This window comes from Bombina bombina, chromosome 3 (assembly GCF_027579735.1).
Source record: "Bombina bombina isolate aBomBom1 chromosome 3, aBomBom1.pri, whole genome shotgun sequence".
Classification (NCBI taxonomy): domain Eukaryota; kingdom Metazoa; phylum Chordata; class Amphibia; order Anura; family Bombinatoridae; genus Bombina; species Bombina bombina.
Genome location: NC_069501.1, coordinates 1,231,076,851 through 1,231,094,976, shown reverse-complemented (window position 1 = coordinate 1,231,094,976; position 18,126 = coordinate 1,231,076,851). Strand labels below are relative to the sequence as shown.

Genomic DNA, 18,126 nt, shown 5'->3' with positions numbered 1-18,126 from the left:
TTTGGGTATGTTCTAGGTTTGAGAGTGAAATTAAGCAGACAAGCATTTTTAAATTGACGGTACAGATTCCTATCTCCATGGAAAAAATCTGGGGGTGCAATGAATGGTTCTGACTGGTTCTCAGGGAGACTCTGTTTAGTGGAGACAGTATCTTTTATGACTTTTCTTAAAGTCTCATTTTCTAGTTGTAGCTCTCTAAAGGCTTGGCTGAGTTGATCAACTCTTTGTGTTAAATTATAAACAATTTGAGGAAGCTCTGCTGGATCCATAATATATGGCTTAGTTGTTATATCAGGTTCCTTGGTTGTTTGAATCACAACTGCAGAGCTTAATAAAATTATATATGTTTCACAACTGGAGTACAGGCTATTATATCAGCATAGACTGTGTAAACTCAGTGTGATAAATTTATAAGGAAATGAAGAGAGACTTTATATGGTTATATATTATAGTTATACCATAAAAGTAATATAGCTCTGTAAAAGGAAAATAATGTTAGCAATAACTTTTGTCAGTTACATAGATTGTGCCCATATAGGTAAGATAACTTTCAGATAATAAACCACTGCTGCGTGAGAGACATGAGATAGACTGAACTGCAGGTGCTGACAGGGGCGTGACCTGCTGCGAGGCACAACTCACTGAATAATGTTATGCAGCGTGAAATACAAACAGAGTCCTTTGTGAGGAGTGTGAGCGGTGAGACCCGCTGAGCTAAGTACAGCTGTGTGTGACGTCAGAAAAGGTCCGTTACGGCCCGGTATGGAAATGAATGAGAAAGTCCTTAAGATGTTAAATTAAGGCTGACGTTTGTAAGTGTTAGAAGATTTGCAGAGTGAAAGTCTATTTGAGAATGTTCAGGTATAATATGACAACTCTATTAGCCTTTAAAGTAACTAACGTTCCTTAGGAATGGAGAAATTTTTACAAATACCGTAGCTGGAAAGTAGAATCCTTTTCATAGAAACAAAGTATCAAGTCCTGCAGAGGTGATATGCTGAAACAGGTTGTATTGAATCTTGAGTTAGACTCCTTAAGGCCTAGATTTAGAGTTTGGCGGTAGCCGTGAAAACCAGCGTTAGAGGCTCCTAACGCTGGTTTTAGGCTACCGCCGGTATTTGGAGTCAGTCAGGAAAGGGTCTAACGCTCACTTTTCAGCCGCGACTTTTCCATACCGCAGATCCCCTTACGTCAATTGCATATCCTATCTTTTCAATGGGATCTTTCTAACTCCGGTATTTAGAGTCGTGTCTGAAGTGAGCGTTAGAATTCTAACGACAAAACTCCAGCCGCAGAAAAAAGTCAGTAGTTAAGAGCTTTCTGGGCTAACGCCGGTTCATAAAGCTCTTAACTACTGTGCTCTAAAGTACACTAACAGCCATAAACTACCTATGTACCCCTAAACCGAGGTCCCCCCACATCGCCGCCACTCGATTACATTTTTTTAACCCCTAATCTGCCGACCGCCACCTACGTTATACTTATGTACCCCTAATCTGCTGCCCCTAACACCGCCGACCCCTATATTATATTTATTAACCCCTAACCTGCCCCCCTCAACGTCGCCACCAGCTACCTACAATAATTAACCCCTAATCTGCCGACCGCCACCTACGTTATACTTATGTACCCCTAATCTGCTGCCCCTAACACCGCCGACCCCTATATTATATTTATTAACCCCTAATCTGCCCCCCTCAACGTCGCCTCCACCTGCCTACACTTATTAACCCCTAATCTGCCGAGCGGACCGCACCGCTACTATAATAAAGTTATTAACCCCTAATCCGCCTCACTCCCGCCTCAATAACCCTATAATAAATAGTATTAACCCCTAATCTGCCCTCCCTAACATCGCTGACACCTAACTTCAAACATTAACCCCTAATCTGCCGACTGGAGCTCACCGCTATTCTAATAAATGGATTAACCCCTAAAGCTAAGTCTAACCCTAACCCCCCCTAAGTTAAATATAATTTAAATCTAACGAAATAAATTAACTCTTATTAAATAAATTATTCCTATTTAAATCTAAATACTTACCTGTAAAATAAACCCTAATATAGCTACAATATAAATTATAATTATATTATAGCTATTTTAGGATTTATATTTATTTTACAGGTAACTTTGTATTTATTTTAACCAGGTACAATAGCTATTAAATAGTTAAGAACTATTTAATAGCTAAAATAGTTAAAATAATTACAAATTTACCTGTAAAATAAATCCTAACCTAAGTTACAATTAAACCTAAGACTACACTATCAATAAATAAATTAAATAAAATACCTACAATTAAACCTAACACTACACTATCAATAAATGAATTAAATACAATATCTACAAATAAATACAATTAAATAAACTAACTAAAGTACAAAAAATAAAAAAGAACTAAGTTACAAAAAATAAAAAAATATTTACAAACATTAGAAAAATATTACAAAATTTTTTATTAGGGGGCTCGGCTTAGAGTAGGTGTAATTAGTTTAAAATTGTTGTAATATTTTTCTAATGTTTGTAAATATTTTTTTTATTTTTTGTAACAGTTCTTTTTTATTTTTTGTACTTTAGTTAGTTTATTTAATTGTATTTATTTGTAGATATTGTATTTAATTCATTTATTGATAGTGTAGTGTTAGGTTTTAACTATTTTAGCTATTAAATAGTTCTTAACTATTTAATAGCTATTGTACCTGGTTAAAATAAATACAAAGTTACCTGTAAAATAAATATAAATCCTAAAATAGCTATAATATAATTATAATTTATATTGTAGCTATATTATGATTTATTTTACAGGTAAGTATTTAGATTTAAATAGGAATAATTTATTTAATAAGAGATAATTTATTTCGTTAGATTTAAATTATATTTAACTTAGGGGGGTGTTAGTGTTAGGGTTAGACTTAGCTTTAGGGGTTAATACATTTATTAGAATAGCGGTGAGCTCCAGTCAGCAGATTAGGGGTTAATGTTTGAAGTTAGGTGTCGGCAATGTTAGGGAGGGCAGATTAGGGGTTAATACTATTTATTATAGGGTTAGTGAGGCGGATTAGGGGTTAATAACTTTATTATAATAGCGGTGCGGTCCGCTCGGCAGATTAGGGGTTAATAAGTGTAGGCAGGTGGAGGCGACGTTGTGGGGGGCAGATTAGGGGTTAATAAATATAATATAGGGGTCGGCGGTGTTAGGGGCAGCAGATTAGGGGTACATAGGGATAATGTAAGTAGCGGCGGTTTACGGAGCGGCAGATTAGGGGTTAATAATAATATGCAGGGGTCAGCGATAGCGGGGGCAGCAGATTAGGGGTTAATAAGTGTAAGGTTAGGGGTGTTTAGACTCGGGGTACATGTTAGAGTGTTAGGTGCAGACGTAGGAAGTGTTTCCCCATAGCAAACAATGGGGCTGCGTTAGGAGCTGAATGCAGCTTTTTTGCAGGTGTTAGGTTTTTTTCAGCTCAAACAGCCCCATTGTTTTTATGGGGGAATCGTGCACGAGCACGTTTTTGAAGCTGGCCGCGTCCGTAAGCAACTCTGGTATCGAGAGTTTAAGTTGCGTTAAATATGCTCTACGCTCCTTTTTTGGAGCCTAACGCAGCCATTCTGTGAACTCTCAATACCAGAGTTATTTAAAAAGTGCGGCCAGAAAAAAGCCAGCGTTAGCTACGCGGGTCGTTACCGACAAAACTCTAAATCTAGGCCTAAGTTTGCAATGTAGCAAGTTCTTGAACAATCCTTACTGGAACCAAACTGCAGCTGGTATTTGTAATCCAGGAATTAAAGTATAGAGTGTAAATCTTATTCTGATATGGATTATTTTATAAGAAACAGGCACTGAGCAACAATACTCAACAACTAAGCACTTGTTTGGGGCGTGGTGAAGCCTTAAGTACAGGTGAGGGAGGTGAGTTGGAGCAAAAGGTAAAAGCAGGACTGGAATCCTTACAATATATATATATATATATATATATATATATATATATATATTATTTTTTTGTGCACACTTTTTTTATTATGATTTTTTTGATATTTACCTTTTTTTCTCACTTCACTACACTATTGGCATTTTTTGCTTGCTTCATCATCCTATTTTTTGGATTATTATTTGGATACTACACAAATTTTGAAGATTTATTGACACTATTGACACTAATTTCACATTTGACTTTTTATGTTTGACTTTCACTGCACTTTATATGGGATAACATTCCATACTTGGATTCCTGTTTGGTCATCTATTACTATTCATCTGTTTATGTATTTATCATTTATGGTCTGAATTTTATATTCATTGGCTAAGATATTTTATCCCATACATTGCTATCTTTTACTATTTATATTGTTATATATTTTTAATTTATCTATTTGGATGTAATAAATTAGATTTTATTAGCATTTTCTCCAGAGTGTTCCTCCTCTTAAATACCTCTGCCTTTGGCGCTGTATACAACACACCACTTGATCTACTTACATAGAGACCAGCTAGGAGGTCTCTGTATACTAGCTTTGAGGTATATTTTTGGTGCTTGATCTGAACTCATCTGAACGTAGGAGATAAAGTTTGGCTCTCCACCAGACACTTAAAAATAAAAACTCCTTCTAGAAAATTTTCTCATCTCTTCATAGGGCCGTTTGTAGTCAAAAAGGTGGTTAACGAAAACGCTGTATCTTTGGACCTACCTGATGACCTACAAATACACTCAACATTTCATGTGTCTCTCTTAAAACCCTACTCTCCTGTTCGAGTTCAAGCCACAACTCTTCCTACTCATTCCCTACTACAACAGGATGATTTGTATGAGATAAGTTCTATCCTTGATTCCAGGTGCTACAGAGGGAAGTTGCAGTACCTGGTTAGGTGAAAAGGTTTCACTGAAGAGGAAGATTCCTGGGAACCTGTCGAAAATCTCCAGGCTCCACGTCTTGTGGCTCATTTTCATGGAAGGAACCCGGATAGACCTGGTCCTGTGACTGCAGTGCAGTCCCTTTGACGGGGGGACATGTCAGGTTATCCACTTCATGTGTGTATGCCTTTAAGGATTTCCCTATAAGTTCCCAGCAATCCCTTCACCACTTGCCAATTAATCTGTGTTAGTGAATGATGTGTAGCCTTGCTGCACGCCAGAAACTGTTCTGATAATTCGGCTCTTGTATTTCTGCTAAACGAAGCACTTCCTACAACTTACTTTCAGCATTTGTTCTATTCTCTCCTAACTTGAGGATTACAAATAACCAGTTTATTGTTGTAGCACTCTCGAGGTGTCACCCTCTAGCTACGGTATCTCACAGAAGTTGTCACTATCCTACAAAACTACGCTAACCAAGGAGCAGTAAGTCGTAACTCTGGATGTTTTACCTCTGACTGCTTAACTGCTACCTCTGCTCCCAAAATTGCCGATACGAAGTCGGTACACAAACAGCAACCGATTGACCACGCCTCACTGCTGTCACTGACATACCTCTCTTGCACACTGACTACACCAGGCTGACACGCCCCACATATCCGTCAGCATCAAACAACTATCTCTGGAATACACGCCTACAGGACTGTCAAAGACTTTTACTCACCACTCATTACGTAATCTGTCTAGCGGAATCCGCACAGAATTACGCCCACTGCTCACTCGCACTAATAACATCCAATCAGGACTACAGTATACTGACACTCCTCCAGAGACTAATATTACCAGTCTCCCCGATGAATTACGCTTGTCTGCAGCTATCCACATTGTAGCATTACATTCTACCTTCGCTCATCAAATGAACTTTGTCATCAAGCTACGGTTATGCTTATAATAGCCACTGTGAACAGTATCCATTCATATTAAGAGCTTAGCAACTTAACTTTATCTCCTCTTGCAGGGAGTGCAATTCTCCTGTAACCAAATAACAGGGGTAAGCTATCACAGTCTTATAAATCTGGGAATACAAATTGTTTCCTGAGTATCTGCAGTTGAGATCCAAACCCATTTATCAGAAGTGTGAATCATAACAATACCAGACAATATTGGCACAAAACCTTCAGGCTTCTACTAGAAAGCTGAACATGAAGAGGAACTTCATCTTTCAGCATGACAACAACCCAAAAGATACATCCAAATCAACAAAGGAATGGCTTCACCAGAAGAAGATTAAAGTTTTTATGATGGCCCAGCCAAAGCCCAGACCTGAATCCAATTCAAAATCTGTGGGGTGATCTGAAGAGGGCTGTGCACAGGAGATGCCCTCGCATTCTGACGGAGTGTTTTTGCAAAGAAGAGTGGGCAAATCTTGCCAAGTCAAAATGTGCCATGCTGATAGACTCATACCCAAAAAGACTGAGTGCTGTAATAAAATCAAAAGGTGCTTCAATAAAGTATTAGTTTAAGGGTGTTCACACTTATGCAACCATATTATTTTAGTTTTTTTTTTTATTTCCATTTACCTAAAAGATTTCAGTTTGTTTTTCAATTGAGTTGTACAGTTTATAGGTTTTTTTACATCACAGAAACCTGGCATTTTAACAGGGGTGTGTAGACTTTCTATCTGTTCCTTTAAGGAACATTATGAGGCTTCTACTTGTAGCCGCCTCGTTTACAGAAATTAGAAGCTAAAGTATTTGGTTTGTTGCTATAAACTGAGTTATCCACTGGTTGATGACTGAATATGCCATGCTTATTGTTTGTGTTATAATTGGAATCTTACTGGTGTGAGGACTTAACACCAACAAGAATAATACAGAAGATATGTGATATTGCTGTTGTGTTTATTTGTATTTCTTTCATGTAAGTGGCAAGAGTCCATGAGCTAGTGACGTATGGGATATACATTCCTACCAGGAGGGGGCAAAGTTTCCCAAACCTCAAAATGCCTATAAATACACCTCCTACCTCACTCATACCTCAGTTTTACAACCTTTGACTCCTTAGGAGGTGGTGAAGCAAGTTGTGCTTGATTTTCTTCTGTGAAAGGCGCTTCTAAGCATATTAAAGCCCAGTTCCTCTCTAAGTACAGTGTTTGTCTGAGGGATGTGAGTATTGCCTGATGACACCATGTTTTCACCTATGGGAAATCTATTCTAGGGCTCTCTGTAAATTCGGTTGCAGGGATTCATCTGCCGCCTCCCTTTACAGATCGACAACATACTCTTGTACCATTACCTCTGCTGATATGTTTCAGTACTGGTTTGGCTGTCTGCTATATGTAGATGGGTGTCTTCGGTAAGTATATGTCATTTTTTAAGACACTCTCAGCTATGTTTGGTGCTTTAGGTTATAAAGTTTTAAATGTATATTATATATATTTGCAGTGAGTTAGGTCTGTGTATTTCCTTTTGCAGTCTAACAGTTTCAGCATGGAAATTATGTTTATGGGAGTTTTTTAGACTTACATGGGTTTCCCAGTTAGTTGTAACTTGGAGTCTGTTTCTTTCAAAATTTTCGTGGGCTTAGGCTCGCAATGACGCAGAATGTTAATTTTCATTGCAACATTTTGGTCGCAAAGTCGCACCTGTTATGACGCGAGTCGTGTCATTTCACTTGTTAATTTTAAGCTTTGTCGCCAAAAGTTTTTTCTGCATTTGCGCCATTTTTGGCACCAAAATTTGTTATATTAACTCTCTCCCTCTTTTACTCTCTGCTCTCATTTGATTTATAGAGTGCTAGGTTGCTTGCTTTTGATTATTTATTTTTTTTCATTTTTTTTTTTATTATAATTCAACACAGTTATACATTTTTATGCATTTTCCAAAAAAGAGAAAAAGGATATATAAGCAATAAGAAAAGAGAAATCAAAACATCCATGAAGGGTCCACATGATAATATTCTTATCAATAGAATTTTGAGTCAAGCATTCCTTCATCTCTAATATTTCCCTGTTGAATTATATTTTATATCCTTCTCTGAACAATACTAAACAGAACCAAACAAAAACAAAACTAAACAAAACAAGCAACGAAAGGAGAAAGAGAAAAAAAAAAAAAAAAAAAAAAAAGGAAAAAAAAGGGAAGGTTCCCCGCTCGTCCCCCCCCCCCCAGCTCCCCAACATCATGTCCAATTACCAAAATCCCAATAATACCAGCTTTGTATTGTGTTCAGGTCTAGGCTCTAACATCTAAGAAATGTTTATTGGCAATAGCAAGCTCCATGGACACTGATCCCCGAAAGGGGGAAATCAGTTGTAGTTGTATTTCCTTCGGGAAGCTGGCAATTACATTCCGCCATTTTAGTATAAAACGATTGACTTGTGTTTCTGAATTTATAGATGTGTCCATTTGCTCCATAATCAGTATATTTTTCAGTTTTTGAATAAATTCTGTTAAAGTTGGGGCTTTACTAGATTTCCAGTATTTCAATATGAGTAGTCTACCGACCATTATTGCTGAATTTAATTGACGTGAATGTTTATATGTATCTATTTTTTGTCCATCTATGAAGAACATTATATGTTCCAGCTTAAGTTGGAGGTGTATGTGATTAATTCTATTCAGCCAGACGTTAGTCTTATACCAAAACTTCTTGATTTTAGGGCAAGTCCAAAAGCAATGGCTCAGGTCAGCATTAAGAGCTTTACATTTATGACATGAAGCCACAGAGTGGTCCCATTTTGCTTTCTTACTAGGAGTAATATATGTTCTATTTATTAATTTAGTGTGAGACTCACGCCATGAAGTAGATAATGTTGCTGTGTCAGCAAATGTGAAGCTTTTATATATAATTTCTGGTGACACCTGCCAATTTTTGGCAATATGCTCCAAATTTTTCTTCCCATATTCTAGCATAATTGCTTTATATAATGAAGTTACGTTATATTTCCCTATTTTAAAGAAATTAATAGGCATCTGCAGGATATTCCATGCACATTCATCTGAAGGATCAAATGGAAATTCCTTTAAGAAATGACGGGCTTGGAAATAGGGGAAAAAATCTTTTTTTGAAATAGCATATTCAGTAGCTAGTTCCTGTAGTGATCTACATGCCCCTGAGCCCCTTTCTCTTAACTGATCTATATATATTAGGCCCTGTTGAGCCCAGGCATTGAAGATACGGGAGTTCAATGCTGCTGGAAAATTAGGGTTGCCCGTAATTGTTAGATATTTGGAGAATTTATAATTAATATTAATTTTTTTAAGGAGTTTCTGCCAGGCCCTAATTACGCTATAAATAGTTGGTAAGAGTTTAATTTTGGTTGGACATTTGTTCATATTACAGTGTAATAATGCTTTTAAGGAATAGGGTCTGGTTAAAGTTGTTTCCAATTTTTGGTCCACTATATATTCTACATTTGTTAGCCATTCAATTGCAATTTTAGAAATGCATACTAGATTATAGATCTCGATATCTGGGAAGCTCAATCCCCCATATTGTCTAGGCAAAGCAAGTCTTGTTAATCCGATGGCCCTCCTTTCCCCCCCCCCCCCCCAAATAAATTGTGCAAATAACTGATTAAGTAGTTTTATATCTTTTTGCTTTATAATAACTGGAAGATTTTGCATTAAATAGAGGAGCTTAGGGAAGATCACCATCTTGATTATGTTAATTTTGCCAGATAAAGATAGGTAAAATTTCGACCAAGTATCTAAGTCCTGCCTAATCTTAGTAATAATTGGTAAATAGTTAAGTTCATACCATTCATTATAGTTTTTAGAAAGTTTAATCCCCAGGTAAACAAAGTTAAATTTAGCTTCTTTAAAATTATGTTGCCGGTATGATTCTTTATTTTTACATAACCAAAAAAATTCTGATTTATGAGTGTTAACTTTGTAACCTGAGAATGCACTAAATTCTTGGAGGATATGGATTAGTAAAGGGATATACTTAGCAGTGTTAACGGTCAGGACTAATAGGTCATCAGCATATAAAAGTGTGGTGACTTTCCTGTGTCCCAGGTTAATCCCTTCAATCTCTTTTCTTATAGATATTACAAGTGGTTCTAATGCTAGATTAAAAAGGTAGGGGGATAATGGACATCCCTGTCGTACACCTTTATTCAATGGAAAATATGCAGTGGGGGTACCGTTGACCAAGACAGATGAGGTTGAGGATTTATAAATTGTTCGAATAAAATCGACAAACGCCCCCTCGACTCCAAATCCTGGGAGAGCTGTAAACAGGTGATCCCAAGAGATGGAGTCGAAGGCTTTTTCTGCATCGATTAAGATTAGGGCAGCATCCGATGTTGGGTTTTTATGCAGACAGGACTGGTTTAGAATTAATTGTAATTTCCGTAAGTTCCGTAGCAATCCTGCCTGACATAAACCCAACCTGATCCTTATGTATCAAGAGCCCGATAGAAGATTTTAAGCGATCAGCAATAATACTCATCAAGATCTTATAATCGCAGTTAAGGAGCGATATCGGTCTGTATGAAGATATCTGCTCTTTGTCCTTACCTTTCTTAAGGATAAGAACTATTTGTGATGCGGCAAAGTATCTAGAACATATTTTTTTATCCAGATAATAACTGTTAAAAAGAGAGACCAGAGTTTGTCCAATGTCATCTGACAGTATTTTATACAATTCTATAGGAAGCTGGTCAGGCCCAGCAGTTTTGTTAGATGTTGCTTTCTTTATTGCATTTAGTACTTCATTAAGAGTAATAGGGGCATTCAGCATCTCTCTTTGGTCATCCGATATTTTAGGAGTTTTAATCTTGTGCCAAAAATTATTTTTACTCAATGTATCTATTTTCTCTTCCGAATAAAGATCTTGAAAATAATTTATAACTAAGCTGGCAATGTCCTCACTTTTAACAGTTCTACCAGACGTAGATTTAAGCGCTTCAATCATGGATTTCTTTTCTTTTGATTTAGTTAGATTAGCTAAGAATTTCCCTGCTTTCCCTCCATGTCTATAATAGAAAAACCTGGATCTAAGTGTATCTTGAGCGCTTTTTTGTGTTAGAAAGATTTCTCTTTCTTTTTTAACAACTTGATACGCTTCCCAGAATTTTCTTGATTGGTCACTAATGTACGTATTATAAGCGTTACGTAACTGGTTAGCAAGTTGGTTATCCCGCATTATACTTTTCTTTTTTTGGATAATTAAGTATGCTTTAATCTCGCCCCTAATTACGGCCTTAAATGATTCCCATAATGTTTCAATGTGTATATACGGGGAGGCATTTATATAAAAAAACTCTTTCCATTTTATTTTCAGCCATGCTTTAAATTTAACATTGTCTGCCAGATGTCTTGGGAAGAAAAGTCTGTTGTTGGACGGAAGTTGGATCTGCTTTAATATGATAGATAATGTTAAGATTGCATGATCCGATATAACTATTTCCTTAATATCTGTAGTCATGTCTAGGCTTAACATATTTTCAGATACAAAAAAATAATCTATTCGAGACATTGTTTGGTGTGCTTTGGATTCACATGAGAAGCGTCTTACATCTGGGTTATGAATGCGCCAGATATCCTTAATGTGAAGTAGTCTGATAAAGTTTTTGAAAATTTTAGACTCCTGTTTGCTATTTTTATTCAATGAGGGTTTAAGCCTGTCTAAGGTCGGATAGACAGTTAAATTAAAGTCCCCTGCAATAATCAGATTTTTTGAGTAAAGATGCAGTAATTTCCTCTGGAGATTATCCCAGAAATTTACATCCAGGTTATTAGGGGCATAAATATTGCAAAAGTTAAAAAGCGTACCTTCTATCATTACCTGCATAATGAGGAATCTTTCATCTGGGTCTAATTCGGAGCTTAAGATGTTATATTGCAATTTTTTATTAAAAAGGATTGCCACACCTTTTTTCCTGGCTTTACATGGGGTACCCACTACTGCACCTATCCATCCTACTTTAAGTTTAGTAAGTTCTATTTCATGTAAATGTGTCTCCTGTAAAAACACTATGTCTGGCTTGTATCTATTGCTTTTGATTATTACCTTATTTTTATCATAAGCATTTTTTCCCATTCCTGAAACTGCTACTTTTTAGGAAATTGGATATTTTGTTTAAATGTTATTTTTTATTTTTTGTTACATTTTGCAAGATGTCTCAGACTGATCCTGCCTCTGATGTTATTGTAGGAACTAAGCTGCCTGAACACAACTCTACCAAAGCTAAGTGTATATGTTGTAAATTAGCTGAACTTACTTCTTCAGCTCAAATATGTGGCACTTGTTATGAAAAATTATTACATGCTGATAATGTTTTTTTTTAAGTACAAATACATCTACTGTTAAACCTTCACAGTCTAATGTACATGATATTCCTGTAGAAATAAAAGATTATATTGCTGCAGCCATACGGCTAGATTTAGAGTTTTGTCGGTAAGGACCCGCGTAGCTAACGCCGGCTTTTTTCTGGCCGCACCATAAAAATAACTCTGGTATTGAGAGTCCACATAAAGGCTGCGTTAGGCTCCAAAAAAGGAGCGTAGAGCATTTTTAACGCAGCTTCAACTCTCGATACCAGAGTTGCTTACGCAAGCGGCCAGCCTCAAAAACGTGCTCGTGCACGATTCCCCCATAGAAAACAATGGGGCTGTTTGAGCTGAAAAAAAACCTAACACCTGCAAAAAAGCCGCGTTCAGCTCCTAACGCAGCCCCATAGTTTGCTATGCGGAAACACTTCCTTCGTCTGCACCTAACACTCTAACATGTACCCCGAGTCTAAACACCCCTAACCTTACACTTATTAACCCCTAATCTGCCGCCCCCGCTATCGCTGACCCCTGCATATTATTATTAACCCCTAATCTGCCGCTCCGTAAACCGCCGCTACTTACATTATCCCTATGTACCCCTAATCTCCTGCCCTAACATCGCCGACCCCTATATTATATTTATTAACCCCTAATCTGCCCCCCACAACGTCGCCTCCACCTGCCTACACTTATTAACCCCTAATCTGCCGAGCGGACCTGAGCGCTACTATAATAAAGTTATTAACCCCTAATCCGCCTCACTAACCCTATAATAAATAGTATTAACCCCTAATCTGCCCTCCCTAACATCGCCGACACCTAACTTCAATTATTAACCCCTAATCTGCCGACCGGAGCTCACCGCTATTCTAATAAATGTATTAACCCCTAAAGCTAAGTCTAACCCTAACACTAACACCCCCCTAAATTAAATATAATTTTAATCTAACGAAATTAATTAACTCTTATTAAATAAATTATTCCTATTTAAAGCTAAATACTTACCTGTAAAATAAATCCTAATATAGCTACAATATAAATTATAATTACATTGTAGCTATTTTAGGATTAATATTTATTTTACAGGCAACTTTGTAATTATTTTAACCATGTACAATAGCTATTAAATAGTTAAGAACTATTTAATAGTTACCTAGTTAAAATAATTACAAAATTACCTGTAAAATAAATCCTAACCTAAATTACAATTAAACCTAACACTATACTATCATTAAATTAATTAAATAAAATACCTACAATTACCTACAATTAAACCTAACACTACACTATCAATACATTAATTAAATACAATATCTACAAATAACTACAATGAAATAAACTAACTAAAGTACAAAAAATAAAAAAGAACTAAGTTACAAAAAATAAAAAAATATCTACAAACATAAGAAAAATATTACAACAATTTTAAACTAATTACACCTACTCTAAGCCCCCTAATAAAACAACAAAGCCCCCCAAAATAAAAAATGCCCTACCCTATTCTAAATTACTAAAGTTAAAAGCTCTTTTACCTTACCAGCCCTGAACAGGGCCCTTTGCGGGGCATGCCCCAAGAAGTTCAGCTCTTTTGCCTGTAAAAAAAACATACAATACCCCCCCCCCAACATTACAACCCACCACCCACATACCCCTAATCTAACCCAAACCCCCCTTAAATAAACCTAACACTAAGCCCCTGAAGATCTTCCTACCTTATCTTCACCATACCAGGTTCACCGATCCGTCCTGAAGAGCTCCTCCGATGTCCTGATCCAAGCCCAAGCGGGGGGCTGAAGATGTCCATGATCCGGTAGAAGTCTTCATCCAAGCGGGGCAGAAGAGGTCTTCCATCCGATTGAAGTCTTCATCCAAGCGGGGCAGAAGAGGTCTTCCATCCGATTGAAGTCTTCATCCAGGCGGCATCTTCTATCGACATCCATCTGGAGCGGAGCGGCAGCATCCTGAAGACCTCCGACGCGGAACATCCATCCTGGCCGACGACTGAACGACGAATGACGGTTCCTTTAAATGACGTCATCCAAGATGGCGTCCCTCGAATTCCGATTGGCTGATAGGATTCTATCAGCCAATCGGAATTAAGGTAGGAATATTCTGATTGGCTGATGGAATCAGCCAATCAGAATCAAGTTCAATCCGATTGGCTGATCCAATCAGCCAATCAGATTGAGCTTGCATTCTATTGGCTGTTCCGATCAGCCAATAGAATGCGAGCTAAATCTGATTGGCTGATTCAATCAGCCAATCAGATTTTTCCTACCTTAATTCCGATTGGCTGATAGAATCCTATCAGCCAATCGGAATTCGAGGGACGCCATCTTGGATGATGTCATTTAAAGGAACCGTCATTCGTCGTTCAGTCGTCGGCCAGGATGGATGTTCCGTGTCGGAGGTCTTCAGGATGCTGCCGCTCCGCTCCAGATGGATGTCGATAGAAGATGCCACCTGGATGAAGACTTCAATCGGATGGAAGACCTCTTCTGCCCCGCTTGGATGAAGACTTCAATCGGATGGAAGACCTCTTCTGCCCCGCTTGGATGAAGACTTCTACCGGATCATGGACATCTTCAGCCCCCCGCTTGGGCTTGGATCAGGACATTGGAGGACCTCTTCAGGACGGATCGGTGAACCTGGTATGGTGAAGATAAGGTAGGAAGATCTTCAGGGGCTTAGTGTTAGGTTTATTTAAGGGGGGTTTGGGTTAGATTAGGGGTATGTGGGTGGTGGGTTGTAATGTTGGGGGGGGGTATTGTATGTTTTTTTTATAGGCAAAAGAGCGGAACTTCTTGGGGCATGCCCCGCAAAGGGCCCTGTTCAGGGCTGGTAAGGTAAAAGAGCTTTTAACTTTAGTAATTTAGAATAGGGTAGGGCATTTTTTATTTTGGGGGCTTTGTTGTTTTATTAGGGGGCTTAGAGTAGGTGTAATTAGTTTAAAATTGTTGTAATATTTTTCTTATGTTTGTAGATATTTTTTTATTTTTTGTAACTTTAGTTTATTTCATTGTAGTTATTTGTAGATATTGTATTTAATTAATGTATTGATAGTGTAGTGTTAGGTTTAATTGTAGGTAATTGTAGGTATTTTATTTAATTAATTTAATGATAGTATAGTGTTAGGTTTAATTGTAACTTAGGTTAGGATTTATTTTACAGGTAATTTTGTAATTATTTTAACTAGGTAACTATTAAATAGTTCTTAACTATTTAATAGCTATTGTACCTGGTTAAAATAATTACAAAGTTGCCTGTAAAATAAATATTAATCCTAAAATAGCTACAATGTAATTATAATTTATATTGTAGCTATATTAGGATTTATTTTACAGGTAAGTATTTAGCTTTAAATAGGAATAATTTATTTAATAAGAGTTAATTAATTTCGTTAGATTAAAATTATATTTAATTTAGGGGGGTGTTAGTGTTAGGGTTAGACTTAGCTTTAGGGGTTAATACATTTATTAGAATAGCGGTGAGCTCCGGTCGGCAGATTAGGGGTTAATAATTGAAGTTAGGTGTCGGCGATGTTAGGGAGGGCAGATTAGGGGTTAATACTATTTATTATAGGGTTAGTGAGGCGGATTAGGGGTTAATAACTTTATTATAGTAGCGGTGCGGTCCGCTTGGCAGATTAGGGGTTAATAAGTGTAGGCAGGTGGAGGCGACATTGAGGGGGGCAGATTAGGGGTTAATAAATATAATATAGGGGTCGGCGGTGTTAGGGGCAGCAGATTAGGGGTACATAAGGATAACGTAGGTGGCGGCGCTTTGCGGTCGGCAGATTAGGGGTTAATAAGTGTAGGTAGCTGGCGGCGACGTTGTGGGGGCAGATTAGGGGTTAAAAAAATTAATCGAGTTGCGGCGATGTGGGGGGACCTCGGTTTAGGGGTACATAGGTAGTTTATGGGTGTTAGTGTACTTTAGAGCACAGTAGTTAAGAGCTTTATAAACCGGCGTTAGCCCAGAAAGCTCTTAACTACTGACTTTTTTCCTGCGGCTGGAGTTTTGTCGTTAGAGTTCTAACGCTCACTTCAGACACGACTCTAAATACCGGAGTTAGAAAGATCCCATTGAAAATATAGGATACGCAATTGACATAAGGGGATCTGCGGTATGGAAAAGTCGTGGCTGAAAAGTGAGCGTTAGACCCTTTTTTGAGTGACTCCAAATAGTATACCGGAGGTAGCCTAAAACCAGCGTTAGGAGCCTCTAACGCTGGTTTTCACGGCTAACGCCAAACTCCAAATCTAGGCTATAGAAAAGGCTATGACTGCTATTCAGCCTTCAAATAAACATAAAAAGTCTCTCCTAAACTCTCATAAATTTGATGAAGCTTGTATTGATCAACAGCATACAGAAGTATCTTCTACTGATGAGGATTTCTCTGCCTCAGAGAATTACAGCTCATTTTACTAGATCAGTTGCCACTTCTTGGGCTTTTAAGAATGAAGCTTCAGTTGATCAAATTTGCAAAGCAGCAACTTGGTCTTCTTTGCATACTTTTACTAAATTTTACTATTTGATGTGTTTTCTTCTTCGGTTTAAAGGTTCTTCAGGCAGTTGTCCCAGTTTGATTCTAATGCCTTTGATTTGAGGTTTTTTTTAATTCTTTAAAGAAAACGTAATTACTTTGGATTTAATTTCTCAGCGGTTTTAGCGGTTATTTTATCCCTCCCTCTGTAGTGACTCGTGGTTTTCCACATCTTGGGTATTATATCCCATACGTCACTAGCTCATGGACTCTTGCCACTTACATGAAAGAAAACATAATTTATGTAAGAACTTACCTGATAAATTAATTTCTTTCATAGTGGCAAGAGGCCATGAGACCCATCCTTTTTTTGTGGTTATGATTTTTTGTATAAAGCACTTTATTTTTTGCAGTTCCTCTTTTTGTATGCTTTTTACTCCTTCTTTTACACCTCACTTCTTGGCTACACGTTAAACTAAGGTATGAGTGAGGTAGGAGGTGTATTTATAGGCATTTTGTGGTTTGGGAAGCTTTGCCCCCTCTTGGTAGGAATGTATATCCCATATGTCACTAGCTCATGGACTCTTGCCACTATAAAAGAAATTAATTTATCAAGTAAGTTCTTACATAAATTATGTTTTTCTTTTCTTTTTTCTTCCTTTTTGTGATCTGCGAATCACACCTTCCTTTATGGTTTGTTGCATGGCAATTATATTGAGATGCAAATTGTTTTGCTTGTGGATTTTCTAAATAAGGAGAAAAAAAGACATCTCGTACATTTGCATTGGGTCTATAATTTATTGATGTATTATGGGGCTAAGTTTATAAGGAATACCATGAAAATGAAAAGTTCTGACCTCCATCTGGTCCATTAAATGGAAGTGTAGTTTTTCTAGTAGGAATGTGCAATTTACTTGTGAGTGCCATTCTGAAATGGAGGGGGCTATCTTTTGTTTCCAGTATCTAGGTACACCTTGTTTGGCACTATTGAGAATAAGTAAGGCATTATTGTGGGTTTTGGTTAGTTTGGGGATAGGCTTATGTAATAGAATGATAGTGGGATCAAATGGTATGTGAGTCAAGTAATTTATTTATCTCCCTTATCACTAAGGACCAAAATGTGATATTATTGGACAAGACCATCCTATATGTATGAAAGTGCCTCTTTCTTCACAATCTCTCCAGCATCAGTTGAGTTAGAAAAGATGGAGGTTAAGTACCACCTCATCAGTATTTTATAATTAGTTTCTAGAATTGATGCTGAGATGGATGCTTTAGCATTTCGTTGGAATATGGTTCTGTATTCATCTCTAGATGGAGGTGTCATGAGAGCACGTGACCATGCATTAGTATATGAAAGTAGTTCTGAAGGCACAGGTGTGATTAGTAATTTGTATATCAATGATAGTGTGCCTCTGGTTGTGGGATTTCCTGAGCATAAGATTTCAAATGGGAGTCTCTGTCTTATTAGGTTATGTTTGCTAGGGTGTGTAGATAAGAAATGTTG

The 18,126-nt window shown here is 37.3% G+C and overlaps 1 long non-coding RNA gene across 1 annotated transcript in view; it reads left to right on the top strand.

The window, feature by feature from the left end:
• Positions 1–18,126, top strand: part of LOC128654673 (uncharacterized) — a 139,494-nt gene that overhangs the window by 19,448 nt on the left and 101,920 nt on the right. The window lies entirely within an intron of this gene.